Source organism: Glandiceps talaboti, chromosome 19 (genome assembly GCF_964340395.1).
Source record: "Glandiceps talaboti chromosome 19, keGlaTala1.1, whole genome shotgun sequence".
Taxonomy (NCBI): domain Eukaryota; kingdom Metazoa; phylum Hemichordata; class Enteropneusta; family Spengelidae; genus Glandiceps; species Glandiceps talaboti.
The window spans coordinates 3,539,872-3,567,175 of record NC_135567.1 but is presented as its reverse complement, the minus strand read 5'-3'; the positions used below and the strand labels follow the sequence as shown (position 1 = coordinate 3,567,175).

The window sequence follows — 27,304 nt, the reverse complement described above, 5'->3', positions numbered from 1 at the left end:
AGGGTTTTACAAAAAATCTCCCCCCCCCTAACAAGTTTTTGTGAAAGCAGCCTTAGGTTTTCTAGGATGTTCTGAATAAAGTCACGCCTAAAGTTAGCGAAGTATTTTACCACATTAGGTGTTGTTTTAATGTCATGACCACAAACGACATAATTGTCAGTTTCCTTCATTTTCTCAAGATCAGAGAGAAATTTTCCGTTATCTGTAACTAATCCTTCTAACTGCGTAGTCGTAATTTGTAGTGAGGCTTGTACGATCGCTATATCAATGTCTGATGCTTGAAATACTATACTGAGGTGAGTAAGGACAGAAATTACATCCATGAGTAGGTGTGTTGTAGCAATGAATTCATACTGATACGCATAGTCTTTGCCAAACCTTTTGCGGTAGGTAATTTCTCAGCTTGTGCTTCGAAATATGTAACGAGCAATCCATACGTGTGATATATAGTTTCAAGGGCAGAGTAGAAGGAGAACCACCGTACTTCATGAACTTCTATGTATTTCAGACAGGTATTTCAGACAGGGATCGTTGAGGATAACTTGTATTTATTTCACTGTTTCAGTGCGTACGGCTAATCTTGAAAAGTGATAGTATATATCAGTGAGACTTTGCTGGTATTTCCTCAGATACGGCACTTTCTCGGCGGCCTGACTTGTACATAGCACCAAATGGTGTGCTATGCAATGTATACCAAGTAGGAATGGATTTATCATCTCAGTCGTACACAAACTGTCGATGTTGTTTTTTTACTGAACTGAACTGAACTAAACTAAACTAAACTAAACTAAAATAATAAATACATGCTATGATGCATAGAAGTTAATAGACAGTATCCAAATATCCCTAGCAACCATGATCACGCCCTTAGAAACAGCCAAACGGTCGAAAAACGTATGCAAATATGCCTAGCAACAAGACCCCGCCCATGGCAACAGCCAAATGATCATTGATGTTGTAATGATAACAGGGATTAATAGGCAATTGAATAAACATTCAAAAATATATGCAAATATCCCTAGCAACCATGACCACGCCCATAGCAACAGCCAAAAAGTGGTGTATTTCACACTGATAACAAGAGGGTTTAATAGACAAATGAATAAACATTCAAAAAATGTATTATTTGTTTACACAATAAGATTACAATCGTAATTATTGATATGATACATTATTATTGCAGATAGAGTAATATATTTTGTATTATTTAATTACAGGACAAGAGGACAAGTCTACATTATGCCGCTGACAGTGGACATTTTGATATCTGTAAATTGTTGCTGGAAGCTGGTGCCAAAATAGATGCAGTTGGAGAAGTAGGTTGAGTTTTGATTAGTTAATATCTTATTTATCAATTATATGATGTGTACATGTCAACCATTCCAATGTGTTATCATTTAATGTGTTTGACTATAACTTTTTTATTTGATAAGGTAAATACTCACATGTTTTCATAGGATGACCACCTTGCCATAGCGCTAAATCCGATGAGTATATTGTTAATGGCCTATGATAGTATCACAATGGTATTGTTAATGTTAGGACTATCTTAATTAAAAAGACAATTCATTTATCGCAATCACCTTCAGGGTCAATTATCAAAGTCAAGACAAGTCCTGCCTATCATATACACATTTAGGTATTTACATATTGCCAATTTCTTGTTTACAAGTAATCTTGAAGAAAAGAACTATACACAAACATTATTTTTGGAGCTCATATCACTTTGTCTACCCCCATATTATCCAATGCAAACTATCTTTTAGTCTTCGTTGAAGACACAACCCTCAGAAAATACAATGTGTCTGTGATAGACAAATTGGCTTGATTTAATGCTTGACCCTCAAGGTCAAAGGTCAAGGTCTCAAATTTGTTCATTCTTACACTTTGTGAATTGGCCCAGTATACATACATAGTGTATTGAGGTTTATACTATTACGGATACTGGTAGTATCCAGTAGAATTCTTCACAATACATAATGGAGACTACCAGAATCCATGTACAATAAAGGCAGTGTATTCTAATAGAGATGGAACATCAGAATACAGTTATAGAAGCTAGCCTAAATAATTCCAGTGCAGTTTCCACCAGAATTCAACGTGGAATACACTACTGGATACTGTGTTCCAATACAGGATATGGATACAGTTTATGTGGTATCCACTCAAATAGGGCTGGATACAAGTAGAATTCATAATGCTGGAGACTGCATGATGGAAGTGATCTCTGTATGATTTCAAATGTTGGTGTGGGTGGGAGGGGGGGGGGGGTAAGCTGATGATGTATGTTTTTTTTAGCACAACTGAACTAGGTTTAGTAGTGCTATAGGCATCAAGGAATGTGTGTGTATGTGTGTGTGTGTTGATGTGTGTGTGAACAACTTAAAGTCAAAAGCTATGAGAATGTATGTTCTTTTTAGCACAACTGAACTGATAAGGTTCAGTAGTGCTATAGGCATCACCAAGTGTCTGTCTGTCTGTCTGTCTGTCTGTCTGTCTGTCTGTCTGTCTGTATGGATGTGTGTGGATGTGTGTGAACAACTTAAAGTCAAAATCCACTGGGTGTATTTACTTGGGTGTATAGTTGGGAAATTGTTCAGATGAGAATGATCTTACCACCGGTGTATGATTTGGATAAAAAATGTTATTTTTTGTCAAAAAACAAAAACTACTGGGCAGATCGGTGTGAAATTTGATGGGAACATTCTTAAGGGTGTTTAAATTAAGAAGTGTTCACGACATGATGATCCCATCAGTGACATTCAAATTAGGGGTAAAAATCAATACCTATACTGTATCCATGTGCAAAACATTTTTAAAATCTGTACAGTTGTGGTACAACGCCATTGGCACAACATTTTTCAAATATCAATCGACGGCATTGTAAAGCTTTGACGAAATCTAATTTAGGTTTTTACTATAGTTTGTTAATTCCACTTATTTCCACTATAAAAGGAATATACAAATTAACTACTGAAATACATTCACAACATAGACCCAAAATGGCTCATTTTAATACAGTAACAGTGTTAACGCAAAGACAAAGATTCCTTTGTCAGTCTGACATCTAACATTTCACTTTAATGTATTTCACCTGTGATGGCTTCCTTGAGATCACACTGTGTCTTGTGCTCATGTAATACAGTGATCCCATTAACAATCAAATAATTGATATAGAATTTGCAATGTACCACTGAACTATACAAAGAAACCCAAATGTAGGTACTAAACTACCATGGACACTACTATGAGGTGAGATTAATGCCAAAACACAAAACTGAGGTTCAGTAGTGCTATAGGGATCGCCCGGCATCTGTCTGTCTGTCTGTCTGTCTGTCTGTGTGTGTGTGTGTGTGTGTGTGTGTGTGTGTGTGTGTGTGTGTGTGTGTGTGTGTGTGGATGTGTGTGTGTAAACAACTTAAAGTCAAAAACCGCTGAACCGATTACCATTATATTTGGTGGGTCCATTACCTTGGGTGTCTAGTTGGGAAATTGTTCAAATCAAAATGATCGCATCACAGGTGTGTGATTTTGGTCAAAAAATGTGGTTTTTGGTCAAAAAACTTAAACTCAGAAACTACTGGGCAGATTGGTGCGAAATTTGGTGGGAACATTCTTAAGGGGATGTAAAGTAAGATTTGTTCATGACATGATGATTCCATCAGTGATATGCAAATTGGGGCTAAAAATGTGTCTTTTAGGTTAAAAATCTATAATTCCAAAAGTACTGAGCAGATTGGGCTGAAATTTAATGGGAATGTATCTAGGGATGTATGGACGAAGAAATATTAAACATACAATGATTCCATGAGTGATATGCAAATTAGGTGTAAAAATGTTCATTTTTGGTCAAAAACTTATATTTCAAAAAGTACTTGGTCAATGAGTCTGAAACTTGGTGAGATGTTTCTGAAAGTGTAATTATGCAGATTTTCTTCAAACCATTTTGACAAAATTGGCCCTAGCGACCATGACCACACCCTTAGCAACAACCAAATGGCAGTATATTTTGGTCAAATAACAACATCATCTGGTAGGCAAATGAGTAAACATTCAAAAAATGTTTGCAAATACCCTAGCAACCATGACCACGCCCATAGCAACAGCTAAACGGTCGTGTATTTCACAAAGATAACAGCAGGAATTAATAGACAATTGAATAAACATTCAAAAAATGTATGTAAATTTGCCTGGCAACATGACCACGCCCATAGCAACAGTCAAATAATCACCTATATTGCAAAGATAACAACAGGAATAGAAAGACATATGAACAAACATCCAAAAAATGTATGCAAATGTGCCTAGCAACAAGACCACGCCCATAGCAATAGCTAAATAATCACCTATATTGCAAAGATAACAACAGGAATAGAAAGACATATGAACAAACATCCAAAAAATGTATGCAAATGTGCCTAGCAACAAGACCACGCCCATAGCAACAGTCAAATAATCACCTATATTGCAAAGATAACAGGAATAGAAAGACATATGAATAAACATTCAAAAAATGTATGTAAATATGCCTAGCAACAAGACCACGCCCATAGCAACAGCCAAATAATCACGAATATTGCAAAGATAATATCAGGAATTCATACACAAGTGAACAAAAAGATACAAAAATGTATGCAAATATATCTAACAACATGACCACGCCCATAGCAACAGCCAAATGATAGCATATATCGTAAAGATAGCAACATGGTTGGATAGGCAACTGGATAGTTATTCAACAAATGACCACTTATTGTTAGCATGGACTAGCATATGGATAACCTATTAGAAACTGTACAGTTGTGGTACAACGCCATTGGCGGTATTTTTTTTAGTTTACATTTTCATTTTATTCTCCCATTTTGTCTCCATTTATATCTAATTGTGTTCACATTTTTATTTCAACCTCTCATTTTGTTTGCATTTTTATCTAATTGTGTTTGCATTTTTATTTAAATCTCCCATTTTGTTTGCATTTTTATTTCAACCTCTCAGCTTGTTTGCATTTTCATCTCATTGTGTTTGCATTTTTATTTAAATCTCCCATTTTGTTTGCATTTTTATCTAATTGTGTTCACATTTTTATTTTTATTTTATTATGTTGGAATAAAAATGTGAACAAAATGAGATAAAAATGCAAACAAAATGTGAGGTTGAAATAAAAATGCAAACACAATGAGATAAAAATGCAAACAAAATGAGAGGTTGAAATAAAAATGCAAACACAATGAGATAAAAATGCAATCAAAATGAGAAGTTGAAATAAAAATGCAAACAAAATGAGATAAAAATGCAAACAAAATGAGAAGTTGAAATAAAAATGTAAAAACAATGAGATAAAAATGGAGACAAAATAAGAGGTTGAAATAAAAATGTAAAAACAATGAGATAAAAATGCAAACAAAATGAGAGGTTGAAATAAAAATGCAAACACAATGAGATGTTGGAATAAAAATGTGAACAGTGCCACAATGAGATAAAAATGCAAACAAAATAAGAGGTTGAAATAAAAATGCAAACAAAATGAGATAAAAATGCAAACAAAATGAGAGGTTGAAATAAAAATGTAAAAACAATGAGATAAAAATGGAGACAAAATGGGAGAATAAAATGAAAATGTAAACTTAAAATAATGTTAAGACAAGTGTTTTGGCACTAATCTCACCTCATACAATATGACATAATAGGTAATCGCCTTAGGTATTACCGGAGTTTTCTGAAAACTAGCCCTGGGCCACTAAACGGAAAATCAGCAAATTCGGAACAACAACAGAGGAATAAATAGAAGCTCAGGGCGATTATTTGGCAGTCAACACTCAACAGCCATGTGGTTATATCATTACTAATGGGGACATACCAATTTAGGGACACAACAATTAGGAAGACAAGAATAATAATTTCATTTTATAATAATTCAAATATATCAAATGAAACATTTTATTTGCTATCATTCTATCAGCATTGATTGTATTGTTGCGTCGATGCCTCAAAAATAACCATTATAAATAGAATAGAATTGTCAATTGACTGAAACCAAGCATGTCAACTTTATATTTATTATTATAAATTGGATATTGTTCAACTAAAAATAGTGTACATCTGAATATACAGATTCAAAGGCAAGATTCAATGTTTCACATTAGCGGGACTTGGGACCACTAATTTTTTTAGCAGGACCACTGCATTTTTTTCATCACTGGTCCGGGGACCACCAGTTCACAAAATGATTTGTTCACCCTGGATAAACTTGACATTAGCCTTGTACCGATCGTTAAATCTCCATGAACTCATTTATACAATGTCATAACATTACACATTACTTCAATTCTCACTCAATGTAATTCACTTTGTGTGCACACTCACCATGCAAATTACCCTGACCTATTTTTAGACCCAGTGTGTCGCATTGACAGTGACGTCTGCGGGTCTCCATGAGTCATCTGCCGACTTGTTGATCGATCTCAGCACAAAGGTGTATGTACCTACCTTCACGATCACATTCTCCTCGTGTAAAAAAAACAGCCATTTTTATTGGCACTCTAAGTTTATGTTTTTTCAATGGAACATTCGAACTAAATAAAAACTAACGTTACCAATATAACAAGGCAAAATTCTTGCCGTAGTGAATCTGAAAAACCCATTAGACGCCCACCCGCCAAATGATCGCCCATGGGCAACTTTTCGGATGGGCTTGTTTTCGGAAAACTCCGGTAATATTTACTGTAAGTTATTGACATAATAGGTAATTACCTTATGTATTAATATTTACTGTAAGTTATTGACATAATAGGTAATTACCTTAGGTATTAATATTTACTGTAAGTTATTGACATAATAGGTAATTACCTTAGGTATTAATATTTACTGTAAGTTATTGACATAATAGGTAATTACCTTATGTATTCATATTTACTGTAAGTTATTAACATAATAGGTAATTACCTTATGTATTAATATTTACTGTAAGTTATTAACATAATAGGTAATTACCTTATGTATTAATATTTACTGTAAGTTATTAACATAATAGGTAATTACCTTATGTATTAATATTTACTGTAAGTTATTAACATAATAGGTAATTACCTTATGTATTCATATTTACTGTAAGTTATTGACAAAATAGGTAATTACCTTAGGTATTAATATTTACTGTAAGTTATTGACATAATAGGTAATTACCTTATGTATTAATATTTACTGTAAGTTATTAACATAATAGGTAATTACCTTATGTATTCATATTTACTGTACGTTATTGACATAATAGGTAAATTACCTTATGTATTCATATTTACTGTAAGTTATTGACTTAATAGGTAATTACCTTATGTATTCATATTTACTGTAAGTTATTAACATAATAGGTAATTACTTTATGTATTCATATTTACTGTAAGTTATTGACATAATAGGTAATTACCTTATGTATTAATATTTACTGTAAGTTATTGACATAATAGGTAATTACCTTAGGTATTCATATTTACTGTAAGTTATTGACATAATAGGTAATTACCTTATGTATTAATATTTACTGTAAGTTATTGACATAATAGGTAATTACCTTATGTATTAATATTTACTGTAAGTTATTGATATAATAGGTAATTACCTTATGTATTAATATTTACTGTAATTTATTGACATAATAGGTAATTACCTTATGTATTAATATTTACTGTAAGTTATTGACATAATAGGTAATTACCTTATGTATTCATATTTACTGTAATTTTTTGACATAATAGGTAATTACCTTATGTATTAATATTTACTGTAAGTTATTGACATACATATTCACTGTCATCTAAAAGGAAATATTAAGATATTATTAATACTGTGGTTACAGGAAGTAAGTTTTTGATTTCATTTGGACATAATATGTAAAAATGGTGTAAATTAGTCTAATCATTGCATATGTTTGTTTTATATTAGCTTCTCATTGCTGCTGGGAGTGGAAATATAGAGAAGGTTAAATCCTGCTTGGAGAATGGTTATGGTGTGAATGATACAAATGAATCTTGGGTAAGTCTATCAAATTAATTCCCTGCTTTCTGCAACATGGTTAACAATGGTCAGAACTTGGTTCACTATGGTCAATTACCATGGTTGACCGTGTTCTGACTGTGGTAGTAACCATGGTTGACCATGCTTGGTAATTGGCACCATGTCATTCACTGTCAAAATTCCATGATGCAAAACCACAGTCAATCATGGTCCACCGTGGTGTATAAGGCACAGCTGAATTTTTTGGGGATCATGGATGAACATGTTTGACAATGGTTAAATATGATGTCGGATTATCTGGTGAAACCTTGGTTAGACCCAAAGCCGGTTAAGACAAGTTTATTTTTTGTGTTACATAGACTTTATGGTTGAAATGAATCCAATTTTGAGCTCCTCATATCTACATATATAAACAATAGAATTTGCAATATTCAACGTCAAAGCATTAATATTTGTTATTAAGTGAGCACATGTTTGGCCTATTAGTTGATATGGAAGGGCATGGCCTGGATATTTTCATCATAATTACACTTAAATGACTATCAAACAACTAACAATACAAATAATAAATAGCACCAGCCAAGTGTTGGTGTCAAGGGTCAAGGGTCAATTTTTATTTATATATGACAAACAGCAAATGTGGTCAATTCTGAAAATCCCCTACATTGACACAGTGAACTAACACTATGTACAAATTGCAGTTTTACTTGTCCACGTCATAATTAAGATAACGCCAATGCAAAGGATTTTGTGACCTTAAGCTTAGTATCATTGTTAGCAATTGTATAAAGTTCAAAGGCATTGGATCGCCAGTCACCTTGATGTTTGATAAAAATTGATGGTATCCCTAAATGTAAAAGTGGCTCCACTTCTACGGAAAGAATGACCTGAGTACTGTGATGACTTGTATCCACAACTAATTAGTTCCACTTTTAATGATTTAGTGAAATTTGTGTGGGTTAGTGTTAACTGAGGGTTTTGACATCACTATTTTGAGTAACCATATGAGAACAAATGGCTGGTTGTTTTGATTGAAGGGCAGAGATGGAGTATGTGTTTAATGGATGCAATTGGACAAAGAAAAGAATTAGGAATAGCATGTAATGACAATTGTAATACACGTTGTCTGTACTGAATCATCTTGGTATGTCTTATGCTTAAGATAGCATAGTCTGTATATAACGAGATGTCCGACCTGTGGAGATATTTATCATCTGCTGGTAGTTAGGCCATTTGTTGTAACAGTGTAGACTTTCTTGTGAATGTGAAGAAGGCTACTAGGCAGACTGACTAGAAGGTTGCATTGAACGAAATGATTAAATCCAACTGTGTATGAATGTCTAATAAAATTGTGGGTGTTATAGGGAGTTTTTGTTTTGGTGGTGATCCATTACCACGTGAGATGCCGCGTTTCACAATATCAAGGAGCCAGTTGTCTTCCAGTGGGTTGGGTAGACCAGCCTCGGTGTGTAGTAATCTGATAATATTAAAGTATCCTGGTGTACCAGTTTGCTTTAAGATAGGAACACTGCATTATGGCACACATTAAGTTGACTGCATGGCATTGGCTGGATACCAAAGTACAAATAAAAACACAGGTAAGCTGTTCATTGTGAACTGTAAGTGCACTTTGTTGTCTCTGCATATGCTAGTCTTTTATATGTAGGTACTTCTGTAACCAGGCTTTGTAGTTGGTGTTACACAGGTCCTGTAGTAAGTTTGGTTTACCAGAAATACTGTGTTACAAAAGTCGTTTAATTTGTTTTGATTTAGAGATAAGGTTCGTGTAACTGAGTTGATTTGAATTCATAGGAAAGTGAGTGGTTGTCGCAGTTTCAGTTTAACAACTTTATTCCAATTTAGACTGTGATTGTGTTGTGTCCTTTCCTGTGACAGCCAATTGTGTTTTGGAAATCAAAACACATTTCCTTGCCAGTAGGGTCGAAAGAGCGTGATTTTATCGTAGGTTTAGTTTTTTGTGGGAGAGGTGGTCATAGAGTGACAGGTGGAGGTCAACCGTTCTCTATGGCAAGGTTGCCAAAGCCTGGTTCTTCCTATATTTTTAGTCCTAAAACATGATAACAGATTTGGTGATGTATGATTAGGCATAGTCACCAATATTAATTGTATGCTCGAGGTAGCTTTAAGATAACATCCTGCGATAGACCATGTTTGATAAGCGTTCTCAGTATAAGGACGTTTGCAGAAATCCATTGGGGGAGTGTAACCTGATCTGGCTTTGGTTGTTGTGTAGACGAACGCACCACAAGTTTAGTTTGGCCATCATTGAGGACTTCTGTTTCATAACAGACATCAAATGATCCCTTTTTTGATGATATAAAGTCTTGTATTAGTAGTAGCTTTTTCTCACCTTTCACATTACTTGCACTAGAGGTTTCATAACTGCTGTCTACCAGTTCGTCTTTCTGGGCGTTGTTACCCAGTGATGCAAGTAGTTCGTCCAGTGCTTTATCCTGCATTGGCAACTTTAAATTAACCTCTGACTGAATGGTTTCCTTGTCTGTTCTGGTAGATAATGTAGGTCTGATGATCAGTTATTCTGTCTCCCGTTGGGTATCGCTTGGGCCTGTCTTAGTAAGATCCATTGTCCCACTGTTAAATGTAGTCTAAATCACTATATGTATTCTAATAAATACTAATGTGTTTTTTTTAGATCAAATATTTTTATGTTTTTGTTGTTAAATAAGACACTAAAATGATGAAATGAGTGAGTGGGATATTATGCACACACAACGGTATTGCAGTGCTCTTAAGGGCAAATGATAACAATCAGATGAAAATCAGTGACTGTGAAACACCCCGAAATTACAACTCTTTATAAAATATATCAGTTTCTTGATTTTATCATTTTTAGAACTGATAAGGTTCAGTTGTGCTAGAGGCATGACAAAGTGTCTGTCTGTCTGTCTGTCTGTCTGTTTGTCTGTCTGTCTGTCTGTCTGTCTGTCTGTCTGTCTGTCTGTCTGTCTGTCTGTCTGTCTGTCTGTCTGTCTGTCTGTCTGTCTGTCTGTCTGTCTGTCTGTCTGTCTGTCTGTCTGTCTGTCTGTCTGTCTGTCTGTCTGTATGTCTGTCTGTCTGTCTGTCTGTCTGTCTGTCTGTTTGTGTGGGTGTGTGTGTGTATGTGTGTGTAAAAACTTAAAGTAAAAAAAACTGCTGGACCAATTGCTTTGATATTTGGTGGTCATGTTACTTCTGGTGTCTAGTTGGGACATAAGGGTGTGCATTTTGGGTCAAACAATATGATTTTTGGTCAAACAACTTAAACTCCAAAACTACTGGACAGTTTATACCTGAAATTTTGGTGGGAATGTATGCAGGGGTAAGTAACTTAAGATATGCTCATTGCATAATAATTACATCAGTAATATGTAATATAGGGCTAAAAATGTGTCTTTTTGATCAAAAATCTTTCATTCCAATACTACTGAGCAGATTGGGCTGAAATTTAATGGGGATGCATCTGGGAGTGTATATAGATGAATAATTATTGAAAATATAATGATCTCAACAGTAATATGCAAATTAGATGCAATAAAGGTGAATTTTGGTCAGAATTTTACATCTCAAGAAGTACTCGATCAATGACTGAAATTTGGTTACATGTTTCAATAATTGTTATTATGAAGACTTTCTTCCAAATAGTTTGATACAATTGACCTTAGCAACTATGACCACGCCCTTAGCAACAACCAAATGCCAGAAGAGTTTGGTCCAATTACATCATGTGGTAGGCAAGTCAGTAAACATTCAAAAAAATGTATGCAATTATCAGTAGCAACCATGACCATGCCCATACCAACTACCAAATGATCATGTGTATTGCAAAAATAACTACATGAATTAATACACAAATGAACAAACATTTTAAAAATGTATGTAAATGTGCCTAGCAACAAGCCCATGCCCATAGTAACAACTAAATGATCACGGATATTGCAAGGTAACATCAGGGATTCACAGACAAATGAATAAACATTTAAGAAATGGATGTAAATGTGCCAAGCAACAAGACAACGCCCATAGCAACAGCCTAATTATCATGTTTATTGCAAAGATAACACTAATTAATAGACAAATGAATAAAGCCAAAAAATGTATGCAAATGTACCTAGCAACAAGACCATGCCCATAGCAACAGCCAAATGATCATGTATATTGCAAAGTTAACATCAGGGATTCACAGACAAATGAATAAACATTTAAGAAATGGATGTAAATGTGCCTAGCAACATGACAACGCCCATAGCAACAGCCTAATTATCATGTTTATTGCAAAGATAACACTAATTAATAGACAAATGAATAAAGCCAAAAAATGTATGCAAATGTACCTAGCAACAAGACCATGCCCATAGCAACAGCCAAATGATCACATATATTGCAAAGTTAACATCAGGGATTCACAGACAGATGAATAAATATTTAAGAAATTTATGTAAATGTGCCTAGCAACAAGACCACGCCCATAGCAACAGCCTAATTATCATGTTTATTGCAAAGATAACACTAATTAATAGACAAATGAATAAAGCCAAAAAATGTATGCAAATGTACCTAGCAACAAGACCATGCCCATAGCAACAGCCAAATGATCACATATATTGCAAAGTTAACATCAGGGATTCACAGACAAATGAATAAATATTTAAGAAATTTATGTAAATGTGCCTAGCAACAAGACCACGCCCATAGGAACAGCCAATCAACATAACAATAACAATATGTTGAAATAAAATATTTTATTTGTTTACAAGATAAAATTACAATAATTATTGTAATTATTGATATGATCCATTTTTATTACAGAAAGAGTAATATGAATTCTTTCTTTTAATTATAGGAGAACAAAACAAGTCTACATTATGCTGCTAAGAATCAACATTTGGATATCTTTAAATTGTTGCTGGATGCTGGTGCAGAAAGAGATAACGAAGTAAGTTGAGTTTAAATGAGGTAATCTTTTATGTATCTATTACGTGACACGTACACCTATTCCAATGTGACATAGAATATGTTTGATGATAACTTCTTGATATGATAAGGTAGGTATTCACATGTTTTCATAAGACAACCACCTTCACATAGTACTAAATCCGATAAGTATATTGTTAATGGCCTTTGATATCATGTTTACAAGTAATGTTGAAGAAAAGAACTATTCATAAAAATTATTCATGGTGCTCATGTAATTTTTATTGAACTGATAAGATTCAGTAGTGCTATAGGCATGACAAAGTGTATGTGTGTGTGTGTGTGTGTGTGTGTGTGTGTGTGTGTGTGTGTGTGTGTGTTTGTGTGTGTAAACAAGTTAAAGTAAAAAATGCTGGGCTGATTGCTTTCATATTTGGTAGTGATGTTACTTCTGATATCTAGTTGGGAAATTGTTCAAATGAAAATGATTGCAACCGAGATGTCCCTTTTGGGTAAAAAATGTGATTTTTGGTAAAAAAACAAACTTCAACTCCAAAACCCACTGGGCAGCTTGGTCTGAAATATGATGGGAACATTCTTAGAGGTGACTTAATTTAGATTTGTTCATGACAAGATGATTCTATCAGTAATATGCAAAATTAGCGTGACTTTTTGGTCAAAAATCTTTAATTCCGAAACTACTCAGCAGATTGGGCTGAAATTTAATTTGGACGTATCTGAGGGGGTATGGATGAAGAAATATTAAGCAAATAATGATCTCACACAGTAATATGCAAAGTAGGTGTAAAATGTGAATTTTGGTCAAAAATTTATATCTCAATAAGTACAAGTTTGGTCAACTGCAGTGCCAAAGACACAGTAAAGGCTGACCCAATTCACGTAGATTGGCACTCAGAGAATGTTTACTATGTAAAAGTTCATTCCAACACCAAAACAGCCAATCAGGAAATAGTTGTACTATGTAAACGTTCGAAAAATGAGATTACGATATGTTATCAGGCAACATATACAGTCGTCGCTGTGTCCTTGCACTGCAGTTGGATATGGGTGATACCTAGGGTACGGGGCAAGTGTTGGATTTGAGTCAGGTTAACTTATATTACTAAATATTGTCAGCTGTAGCCATTTTAAACAGATGACAATTATAGAGTAAAAGAATTTAAGGTATTTACTATCACTAGACGTTATTTATTTGACCGTTGATGTTTATTTTTTGTATATTTCCGAGCTCTCAAATTAAATCTCACAAGTTAGAGTTGGAGTTAGAGTGTCTTTCCTTCTCGATCGTACTTACGACCTTCAGGTCGCCCTCTAGTGGTAAATTTAGCAACAGCGCGAGCATCTGTGGGTTTGTCCAGCATGTGGAGCTTTGGTGTTAATGCTACATGTGGAAAGTGAACTCTTAGATACATAAACATACCCATGATATTAGTAGCTGTACAGGAATAATTAATAATTATATATAATCTCCTGGTGTAATGTTTTTTTTTAGTCCACAGTAAAATAGAACCTGGGTAACGTTTATGCGCATGCATTAGAATGGGCCCAGATTAAAATTTATGTTTTACAGCATAACATTGTATCCCCCTGTAAAATAACATCCGGTCCGATCTACTATCGCCAGTTCCAAATGAGTTGTGATTGGTTGTGTGTGTTATTAGAGAATGGTCGTTATATTTTCAATCTACACACAAAACGAAGCTTCATTCTCAAACATCTGGAGGAGGGCGGAGGTCGGAAAATCGAGGGCTAGTACTTCCGAAATTTTCATCCTCTGTTGGAGGGTTACTTTAGAAAAACTGTGATTAGAAGGGTGTACTTGAAAATAAAATAAATAATTCTGTTGAAATAGATTTTTATTATGCACACTATCACATACATCTAGGGGCATATTAGCCTAGAATCCAATCGATTGGGGATTTTGATTTCAAATGATGGGTAAATAATGAATTCAAATTCCCCATTGACATGTATTCCATACATAAAGCCTTAAATTATAATATGTATCGGTAAATAAATTATAATTATACAACATCTGAAAATATGTAATAGCTATACCTAAAGTCTAAATATACACTATCAGTACAGGATAAATAACTGCAAAAACAATGAGATAAATAAATAAGTAGTATATCATCAATAATAAATTACATCATCATCAATACAGCAAGTTCTTTTCATTCCAATAAACAATAGAATATGAATAAAAATAAATAGCAACCATATCAAGATTATAAAATATCATAAACCCGTGTCTTTTGTTGTCATCATAATCCTTGAAAGCAATCTCCTGAATATGTTCATTACCCTCACTACCTTCCATCATAAATAATCAACCCCTGTGAATAAATGTAATATCAACAGTGGTACAATCACTTCCATTTTTACCACCTGCATCACCACCTGCAACCTTAGTACCATTAACTTTGCTGACATCACCTCTATCATCATCATCATCATCATCGTCGTCATCGTCGTCACCACCACCACCACCATTATCATCATCATCATCATCACCTTCAGGCAATCCCCCTTGATCCACTTTGTAAAAGTGATGACCTCCCTTCTTTGACCAATAAATTGAGGTGACGGGGTGGGGGTGGGGTGGGGGGGGGTCATATAAAACTGAAAGCTCCTTTATATACTTTGAGTAAATAAAATCCCAGTTTCAAATATCTACAAAAAGCACAAACTTCGGACAGACACTTTACAAGTCTGTCGGTGATATCAATGCACAGAGCTGTCTTAAAATCAGCTTATTAGAGATGTACCAGTATTATAATCATACCAGTGAGACCTTTTTGTATGTGTAGTACAAGATGCATCCAATAATAATGGCAACATATTTAAAACATGCCCACGAAGTTTTTCCCAACGGCATTATTTTAAAATATGCAATAGATGACCAAGGTTCCCAAGTATGATTTTTTTCAAATGGAAATTACTACGCAATCAAAAAATGTCTCAGCAGTGATTTCTATATGGACTCTTGAGTAGAAATTTCACAACCTCACATTTACTCTCTCCCATATGCATTGTATAACAAAACCCCATTCTCATCCGATGACACATACAGGCAAGTATAATTCAAACAGTTTTAAATCCCACTGGTTCATTTTTAATGATATTAACGTTTAAAAAATGGAAGATACATTTCTATAAAAGCAAATCTTGCTATTAGCACTTATTGTTTCATCATGATATGAATAGAATGTACTGCCACTAATATTAAATTGTCTTAAAAATTTGCAAGAAACCGATATTTTTACACAGGACATCACATATGTACAAAGCACTAAAATGAACAGCAACTAAAGTCATATACATTATAAAATAGGAGTTGTGAGCCAGGTTTTCTCCTTATGATCTTAGATTACAAATATTAGCAGTTATACTCACTTGACTGTTTTATATGACATTCATTGCTATCAACGATGCCCTTCGAATGCTACTCAAGACATATGAATTGATGTTACTTAACATACATGGTCACAGACTACATGTATGTTAAGTAACCATCAATTCATAGGTCTTGAGTAGCATTCGAAAGGCATCGTTGATAGCAATGAATGTCATATAAAACAGTCAAGTGAGTATAACTGCTAATATGGTGCATGAACATTGCCAAATCTTTCTTAGATATTTTTCTTTTCTGTAAAGGCACAATTTAGAAACGTTTTTAGCCAATGTGAATTCACGTTTTCATAGTTTGGTTACAATTGTTACTAACAGGATAAATTAACTATTCAGTTAAATTGAACTTGATGTTCATTGTGCAAAATTGTAGTTCCATATGGTCTCAAATTATTGATAAGCTAGGCCATTACATAACTTCAAAAGAGAGGCATTTTATTTGCTCAAGCGAACTGTAGGCATTGTTTAGTGCTCAAGAAGTAGACTTTGTGAAAAGTAAAGTGTGACCATGGTCACTATAGTACTAAGAGTTGTTCTTATTTTTTCACTGGCGTTCTTTTTCAGAATCAGTGTGTACACAAATTTAGCAGCAAATGTGACATTCATTATATGTGACATTCATTTTTGTTATATATATATTGAAACACCTTGAATGTTACTCATTTGAATTGATTTGACCTTTAAATATACAATGTAGACTGTCATGTTTCAAAGTGTTTGACTATTTTGTCAATATTGGCTAAAGGTTGGCAGTTTTACACACATGAGCCTTGCACGAAAGTTCAAAATTTTTATCATACAAAAAACATTACATCTGTTATCAGAACCACGAAAAGCATTGGTTATTTGCTAGTATCACTTGTTGAGGCAGTTATTTAGTGACACATTTGGTTTTTACACTTTGTACACACAAATTTCAGTCTTTTGTTTTAAGTAAACTTGCTGACAGTTCTTTGCAATCAGTATGGTACCAGTCTTTAAACTTGTCACACTGTATCATGTTGCTTCCACGATCTGGTCGCCTGCAATGGAAGTAGATGGGCAACATTAACGTTTTCCAGATTTTATGGCCCGTCGTCTTCTCCATGACGTGAAAATCTCCATGATTTGATGTTGAAAACACGTTGCGAGATGGCTTCTCATCGATGTCTGCTCCCACGTAAACTCTGTTGGTTCAAGTCCAAAACATTTGGCTGTTGCATTGGCCATAGCAAATAGTCCACCGTCATCACACCCTACTTGTTTGTGTACGCACGCTCTGTATTTTTATACTTATCCCTTCATGAAATAGCAGACAGGCTACAGCCTTCTTTGCTCTTCTATCTAGTCCACACCACATGGAATCATATACATTCACTACGCCTTTGCTGCAGCCAAATTTGGATACGGTAACCCAGTGATTTTGGTCTATATTCAGTATTTGGATGAATTCTTGATCTGGTGTGATGATAGCTGTGCCTGCCGTCATTACAAGGACATCCTGTAGACTGTCCATGTGTGGAAACTGCTGCTGAAATAGAGCTGGTGCGTGATTCATGACATGGTCAGTCATCTATTGTCCTGGTGTTTCAATGAGTTTTACCATACTTGGAATATCTTTCGCTAAACGTGCTCTGTCTCTGTCAATTCTCTTCTTCTTTTTAAGTTTGCAAGTGAATGGCTGTGTTCCAGTATGAATCTTCTTGGTTCCTTTCTGAAGGGTAGGGGACTGGGAAAATGTGGGTCTGCTGGAGTGATTGAAGGCTGACGGTCTATCTGGAACTGGTCTGCTGGAGTGGTTGAAGGCTGGTGCTCTATCTGGGACTGGTCTGCTGGAGTGGTTGAAGGCTGGTGCTCTATCTGGGACTGGTCTGCTGGAGTGGTTGAAGGCTGGTGCTCTATCTGGGACTGGTCTGCTGGAGTGGTTGAAGGCTGGTGCTCTATCTGGGACTGGTCTGCTGGAGTGGTTGAAGGCTGGTGCTCTATCTGGGACTGGTCTGCTGGAGGTTGATTATTGATTGATGTGTACGGTTTCAAGTGGGAATAGGCAACACCTATGGACATAGGCCAACTAAATCGATGCCAAGCATATACCATGGAGCTTTAATCGGAATAGGTTTCAGTTCAGGACCACAAGTTTTTATTTTCTCAAACCTCTGACACTTACCACAACTCTTGATCTAATAAAATATAACAACGTTCAGTTGCAGGGTAAATAAGTAAGGGATCGGTTAGTTTCTTCGGCCGGGGGGGGGGGGGTGGATTGGTAGGGGGGGGGGAGTTACCCTGTTTTTGAAATTGTCAGGGGGGTCATGCTGTTTTGAAAATTGTGGATGGGGGGGGGGGGTCACCGTGTTTTGGATGGTGATGAAATAAAAAAGTCTGTGTCTACAATGGCATATAGCCTTGTCTGAAATGTGGTACATGTCAATATTTGTTTTTGTCCCTGTTTCTTACATCAGTTCTTTAATATTACTTGACGTAAGAATTCAAACATAACTATACGTATACATATACATATATCTAATATCTAGCTACCACACTAGTTACAGAACATGTCATATAAATGCTTGGCTGTTTCACAATTAATGCTTCACTTACATTGTACATGTATATTGCACTTTGGGACAAAGGTGAACTTCAATGTTTTGTTATGGTAATCTTCATAGATAGTTTATAAAAGAAGTTAATCTAAATTATTCTACTTGTCAGTTTGAACTTGTCAGAATGGATTAATACACTTTCTATTTTGGACACTACATGTTATTGACACTACAAATCACCACATCTCATCAGATTCCAGTTTCTATTTTATACACTAAGTATGACCACCTAAATTTCTCTAACATACCGTTGACTTTACTATACATGCAATATTAATGCCTATATACTTCTTTACTTCGATATCTATACTTCCAAACTAGTTAGCAGATTCAGCTGAAAGTTAATGGGGATGCATCGGGAATGTGTAGATGAAAGTGTATTCACAACATGATGATCCCATCAGTGATATGCAAATTAGGTGTAAAATCTCAATTTGGGTCAAAAACTTATATCTTGAAACTGCATGGTGAACGGTGGGGATGGAGGGGATGGAGGGTTATTCTACAGTTATTGTTGACAACACTGAAATGATGATGCATATTACAAAGAAAACGTGGATGGGTAGGTATGAGAATAAAGATAAACAAATGTATGCAAATATGCCTAGCAACAAGACCACGCCATAGCAACAGCCAAATACAGTTGTCCTACAATGCCATTGGCGCTACTTTTATTCTTTTAGGGTTCTATAGATAGACACACACACACACACACACACACACACACACACACACACACACACACACACATATATATATATATATATATATATACATATATCCATCCATACATCCATACACACATACATACATACACACACACATACATACATACATACATACATACATACATACATACATACATGTATACATACATACATACATACATACATACATGCATACATGCATACATGCATACATACATACATACATACATACATACATACATGCATACATACATACATACATACATACATACCTACATACATGCATGCATACATACATACATACATACATACATACATACATACATACATGTACAATGATGTTGTTTCACTTTTTATGATTAACTGTATTTATCCAGTCATGTTGTGATGGATGCAGGAGATTACACCACGCTCTACAGACAAGATAACTTTACTTTACTAAGTTACAAACTGTTGCCGTAATAGTACATATAGATATAGTTGTGATGTCATTCAGTAGTATAACCTGTAAGTAGTTTTTACAGCAGAATTTCAATCTAGCAGTATATCTTTCTCAACAAATATGAACTTTATTGCACTTTGCCAAAATAGTTCCAGGTTGATATACAGAAAGAGTTGTAGTTTGATTTTAGTTTAGTCTATACTGTAATTTATTAATGCATCATATATTCAAACACCACATGTTACATTGACAAATATTCAAGTTGTATTCTTTTTTTAATGTTTCTGACATGAAATTTATCATATGAACCTAATATCTTTAGAGACATATAATACAAATATTAGAGTTTGGATCTTTTGTTAAATGCCTTTGGTGTAAATATACAATCAGCACTCCACTATGCATAGTGTTGATTATATCCTTGCACTGAAGGCATATAACCCAATATCAAGACATTAATATTGATATTTACTGCTATGCTATCGCTACTCTCTCTGTTACAAATTCTAAAACCATTGTTTTCAGTAGAATGATTACTATGTATCACAGTTTGGATTTTGAAAATCCTAAACTCTTTAACTACATGTACCCACACTCAGCATACTGTTAGTAACTGACAAAAATGTAATTATGTGTGGTGACATTCACAGTACTTGTATTATTTACCATGAATCTTATTTTTGAGAAGAATAACATATATCATATGAAGATATAACTACCACAAATGGTCTCAGGGTGTAGCTTGGCACTTTATCTGTAAACAGGTTTATTAGTTATATTAGCTATGGTGTGAGAATGTTTATGTGGATTTAAGTAAAACTAGGGATGGTCTTTGGTTTAATTATTATGCCACTGTACAGAAATGAAGGTGTAACTGATGGACACTGGACTACACCTTCAATGTGATAATTTCTCACAAGATGGAGGCATGGCAGTCTGATAAACTTATCCCCGATAGTCTAAAATCCATACCACTAATATCACATTCTTAATTTTAAATGAGTTTAAAATGAACTATGAAAAACACCAGCAACATTGATTATGTCGAGTTTTTAGCACAACTGAACTGAGGTTCAGTAGTGCTATAGGAATAGCGTGGCATCTGTTTGTCTGTCTGTCTGTCTGTCTGTCTGTCTGTCTGTTTGTCTGTGTGGATGTGTGTATAAACAACTTACAGTCAAAAACCGCTGAACCGATTGCCATGATATTTGGTGGGTCAGGAATTGAAAGACAAATGAATAAACATTCAAAAATGTATGCAAATGTGCCTAGCAACAAGACCACACCCATAGAAACAGCCAAATAATCAAAACAAGTCTTATACAAATTTCTTTGGGAGATGTAGTGTATTGGAATATCTATTTATAAAGATTAATATCTGTATTTTTCTAGTTCAACAATATGAAATAAACTAAAAAAGTAAATAATTTTTTTTCCATGGCATGTATTGTGTACTTTAAAGGGGAATGCCACTCCAGGAAATGTAGACATTTATGTAAACTTTGAGTTGTAGTCAGTCAATTTAAGATATTACATCACTTAATCTTGGAAAAATAAAAAAGAAAGTTGACCACATTTTCCTTCAAATTTGGAAAAGGATAAATTCAAAAACATTTTAAAATTATGAGACCAAAAAAGTTCTCCCAAGGGACTGGTTTTGGTCTAAAATGTGTATGTACATGTGATCAATACTAATTAGCACGCAAGGTTCAACCATTCCATATTTATGAGGACAGGCCATGAGACAATTCATGTCTGTTAACTCTTTGAGCACCGTTTGACAAGAATTATCCACACGATAACGTAATCTCAAGCTAGTTATAACAGGTTAACATAACTCATAGTTTGAAGGGCCAGCTATCAGATATGAGTAAGCTAGGGAGCCACACACCCATTCTGTGATAGTATGTACATTTGACTGTTTGCCCCAAGAAAACCAGGATTTTTACATGAAATTTGAGCAAACTTGTAAAAAAAGTCTTGTGTTTCTCCTTCAAAATACTGAAAACATAGCAAGAATGCTATGATTTTTGTTTATCGAAGGCCATTTTGAATATTTAATGAGGTCATGGGACATAAATTTGCATATTTTGGGATCAGTGTTTCATTTTGATTTAAAATATATATGGTTTTATCACATAAATACGTGCATATTATCTTCTACTGTGTGACGTCAAACGGGTGATTTCTGAGTATATCACCCCTGTTCTACCGAACTATTTTTTCTGTGTACTGTTCGAGTGTTCATGTCAATCCTACGCTACTATCTAGTTTATCGTAATAATTATGTGCTTTCAAAACATAAATGCATTAATTATGTTACATATCTCCTTGGATGACATGAGTTTGATATGACTAGTAGTCCTTTTATTTTTATTTGATACATTTTATTCTATTTAAAAATCACGTAGATTATCGATGTAGCAGCCGGCAAGCTTCCGATTTTCCATCGAGCTCAGATCTCCAAACCTACACAACCCATAGACCCTACACCAACGTTGGTGTAGGGTCTATGCACAACCCAAGAAAATATGATTAAAATGACAGCACAAGTCATATTCAGACAATTCTACTTACGTTTTAAACTAAATTCGGTATTACATGTACATTGCAAGGTTATAACCGATAATTTTGTACACAGAAAAAATAGTTCGGTAGAACAGGGGTGATATACTCAGAAATCACCCGTTTGACGTCACACAGTAGAAGATAATATGCACGTATTTATGTGATAAAACCATATATATTTTAAATCAAAATGAAACACTGATCCCAAAATATGCAAATTTATGTCCCATGACCTCATTAAATATTCAACAGTATGACCGATACCATACATATGGTAAGCTTGACCTCGCGACAGGTCACATGATTATGTAATTTGCATAGCTGTCATTTTTAATACGCGATGAAGAATATAGTGCGTTTAATTGATTCAGTATTCGTATAATACGATTTAAAATTTTAGAAAAATACGGGGAAATACTTAGTTATGTGATAAATATATAATCCCATGAAATCAATGTTAGTTTTATGTCATAATGTTCCTTGTATGATTCCGCGGACTACAAATTCTCGCCTACCGGCTCGAATTTGTATTAGTCCGCGGAATCATACTCGGAGCATTATGACAAAAAACTAACATTGATTTCATGGGATTATATATAAATACCAGGTCATACTTGGTCAGTTTGGACACATGTAATCATGTAATATGATACTTTCACTGTTTGCATGTCATACAGATATATCAAATTACCATATGTTTACCATATACATGACCACTAAAAACCAAGACTTTGTGTCCAAATATTTACATATTAGATAATATTTGCAGATCATTAATCCACAGGTTTTTGACATTGAACACCAAAGTGAATGAAAAATCAAGATTTTTTTTTAGGTTTACAATGAGACAAATCATGTGTGTTAATAAGGGCTACCAATAAACAATAGATAGTCAATAATTTTTACTTTTTAATTTTAGTTAATTATGTGTAATGTAAGTGATGTAAACTCATACAATGTCTAACTACAACTCAAAGTTTACATAAATGTCTTCATTACCTGGAGTGGTATTCCCCTTTAATATCCCCAGCCTGAATTAAATGTGACAAATCAGATTAGATGACAAAATTTAAATATGACATTTCAGATTTATCAGTATAGAATTACAAGTACAGTACCCAGTTTACTTGTCAGGTAATTGACTACACAACACTTGTTTTAACCAATCAGTGTTTGTAATACTATCTCTGTTAAGGTACCACTGAGTGTATCTTTATGGCCAATTTTGTAATACCTGTACTGAAAGCTGGATAATCCATATACAATATCGTCATATGTTTGTTGGCCTAGAATCCGGGCAATTTGAGATTTTGAATTTTGGTTATAGGATATAACCAAAATACACAATCCTCATTTGCCTTGATTCTGTGGCTAAACATTTGTGAGAAAAGCACCTCAAAAGTTGGTGTTTTCAAAATTGCTTGTTTTAACCTCATTAGTCTAACCTGAGCTCTGTACTTCTGACTGCCTAGAATCAAGTGTAAGCAGCAAGTTGTCATAGACTGTTCTACAAAAGTTGATAAATTATTAAAGCTAAACTAGCTACAACTGGAATTATTTTTTGGAACTGTCATTTCGATATAATGACATTCATCCTGAAAAGTATGTAATCAACTATCGGTAATTGTATAAATGTGAGTCACAACATAATAAGAGGTAGGAGAATACACAATTTTGGTTGGTCAAATAAACAGTCACTCACTGCTACTTGTGTAATGACTGGTAGTTGCTTGCAAAATTCTCACTCTATAAACTACTGTGATACTGTAAGTATAAAAGAATATTATGGTATTCCTTAGTATAGAATACATTTGATAACAGGGTATAGGCTTTGCATATGAATTACTGACCATTAAACAAGTTACAGTCAGTGGTACATACAGGTAACAAAAACTAACCCCCCCCCAAAAAAAAAAAAAAAAAGAAAAAAAAAGAAAAAAGATAGACGTTTCAGACCACGCCCCTTTAACAGTTCCAATCCAGAAAAGTGGTGTTACTGGAGAAATGAATGTATTTTTGTAAACTTTGGATGCACACCAATATTATTAGTTTACCCATTGAAGACTTAAAAGGAACCAAGAGTCATCATGACTATACGAATTGTCATCTAAAACCAAAAAACTCTCAGGAAATACCATTATTTTACTGAGTGGTGTTTCCCTTTAACTCATTTTTAGCACAATTGAACTGATAAGGTTCAGTAGTGCTGTAGGGATCGCTAAGTATCTGTGTGTGTGTGTGTATGTATGTATGTATGTATGTATGTATGTCTGTGTGTGTGAGTCTGTGTGTGTGTGTGTGTGTCTGTGTGAGTGTGTGTGGATATGGGTGCGTGTGTGTGTGTAAACAACTTGAAGTATAAAACTGCTAGACAGATTGCTTTGATATTTGGTGGTCATGTTATTTCGATTGTCTATTTGGGAAATTGTTCAAATGAAAATGATCTCATCAGAAATGTGCATTTTACATTTAGAAATGTGATTTGTTGTATTACAAAATGCTTTGACTTCAGCCTAGAAATGAAAGATTCTTGTTTTATTGATGCAATGAAATCATTAAATCTTTTATGGGCTACTTCACATGTCAATGTCAATGGCGTTAAGATTAACATCTGTTTAAGGTTGCTTGGCAACCTAGGCCTGTTAAATATCCAAAAGTGAACTCACATGCTAAAATATTGATACCTCACCCACAGCAACCTCCAATTGATGGCGTATGTGGGGAATGTAACAACAGGGTTGTGTAGGCAAATTAAACATTTGGCAGGTGAACACATACATACTAAAGCTACTACAATGTAGACTATACTCATAGCAACAATGAATTAGTGATATATATATAATTGTACAATAACATCATTGGTATAAGGCAAGTGGATATAAGATGTGCAATCATGATGGTTGAATGTTTAGAGTGGCTGGCTAGGAATATGCAGGTTGCAGGTTGTAGAGTCATGATGGTTGAATGTTTAGAGTGGATGGCTAGGAATCTGCAGGTTGCAGGTTGTAGAGTCATGATGGTTGAATGTTTAGAGTGGCTGGCTAGGAATATGCAGGTTGCAGGTTGTAGAGTCATGATGGTTGAATGTTTAGAGTGGCTGGCTAGGAATCTGCAGGTTGCAGGTTGTAGAGTCATGATGGTTGAATGTTTAGAGTGGCTGGCTAGGAATCTGCAGGTTGCAGGGTTGAGCCCATTGCTGGCATTTGTTTCTGAATGACTAAAGTTCTTGGGTAAGATTTGAACCACAATTGCACTTTGGTTAACCTAGCTGTATTAATTGGGGACCTGGTAGGATAGATGTTGAAGTGTGAATGCTTTAATATTGTGCACTAATAGAGGCTGCAATGGATTATATGCTATAACGCCATTGTGCCATAACGCCATTGTCACCAATTTATTTAAATACATCTATCCATTTAAAGTCTGTAGTCTTGGTTACCCAGCCTCTTGCCGTTGAACTTTGGATGCACACCAATATTATTAGTTTGTCCATTGAAGACTTAAAATGAACCAAGAGTCATCGTGACTATACAAATTGTCATCTAAAACCAAAACATTCTCAGGAAATACAATTATTTCACTGAGTGGTGTTCCCCTTTAACTCATTTTTAGCACAACTGAATTGATAAGGTTCAGTAGTGCTGTAGGGATCGCTAAGTATCTGTGTGTGTGTGTGTGTGTGAGTGTGTGTGTGTGTGTGTATGTATGTGTGTATGTATGTATGTGTGTGTATGTATGTGTGAGTGTATGTGTGTGTGTGTATGTATGTGTGTATGTATGTGTGTGTATGTGTGTGTGTGTATGTGTGTGTGTGCGTGTGTGTGTGTGTGTGTGTGTGAGTGAGGATGTGTGGGTGTGTGTGTGTGTGTAAACAACTTAAAGTAAAAAACTGCTAGACCAATTGCTTTGATATTTGGTAGTCATGTTACTTCGGTTGACTATTTGGGAAATTGTTCAAATGAAAATGATCGCATCAGAAATGTGCATTTTACGTTTCAAAATGTGATTTGTTGTATTACAAAATGCTTTGACTTCAGCCTGGAAATGAAAGATTCTTGTTTTATTGATGCAATGAAATCATTAAATCTGTTATGGGCTACTTCACATTTCAATGTCAATGGCGTAAAGATTAACATCTGTTTAAGGTTGCTTGGCAACCTAGGCCTGTTATTTAAATATCCAAAAGTGAACTCACATGCTAAAATATTGATACCTCACCCACAGCAACCTCCAATTGATGGCGTATGTGGGGAATGTAACAACAGGGTTGTGTAGGCAAATTAAACATTTGGCAGGTGAACGCATATATGCTAAAGCTACTACAATGTAGACTATACTCATAGCAACAATGAATTAGTGATATATATATATTGTACAATAACATCATTGGTATAAGGCAAGTGGATAGATGTGCTGTCATGATGGTTGAATGTTTAGAGTGGCTGGCTAGGAATCTGCAGGTTGCAGGTTGTAGAGTCATGATGGTTGAATGTTTAGAGTGGCTGGCTAGGAATCTGCAAGTTGCAGGGTTGAGCCCGTTGCTGGCATTTGTTTCTGAATGACTAGAGTTCTTGGGTAAGATTTGAACCACAATTGCGCTTTGGTTAACCTAGCTGTATTAATTGGGG

At 34.8% G+C, this 27,304-nt stretch overlaps 1 long non-coding RNA gene across 1 annotated transcript; it reads left to right on the top strand.

Moving 5' to 3' along the window:
* Positions 1-1,217: 1,217 nt before the first annotated feature.
* Positions 1,218-12,949, top strand: LOC144449926 (uncharacterized). Its single transcript, XR_013482195.1, has 3 exons — positions 1,218-1,316; positions 7,939-8,028; positions 12,872-12,949. It is a non-coding gene; the product is annotated as an uncharacterized LOC144449926 (long non-coding RNA).
* Positions 12,950-27,304: the final 14,355 nt, after the last annotated feature.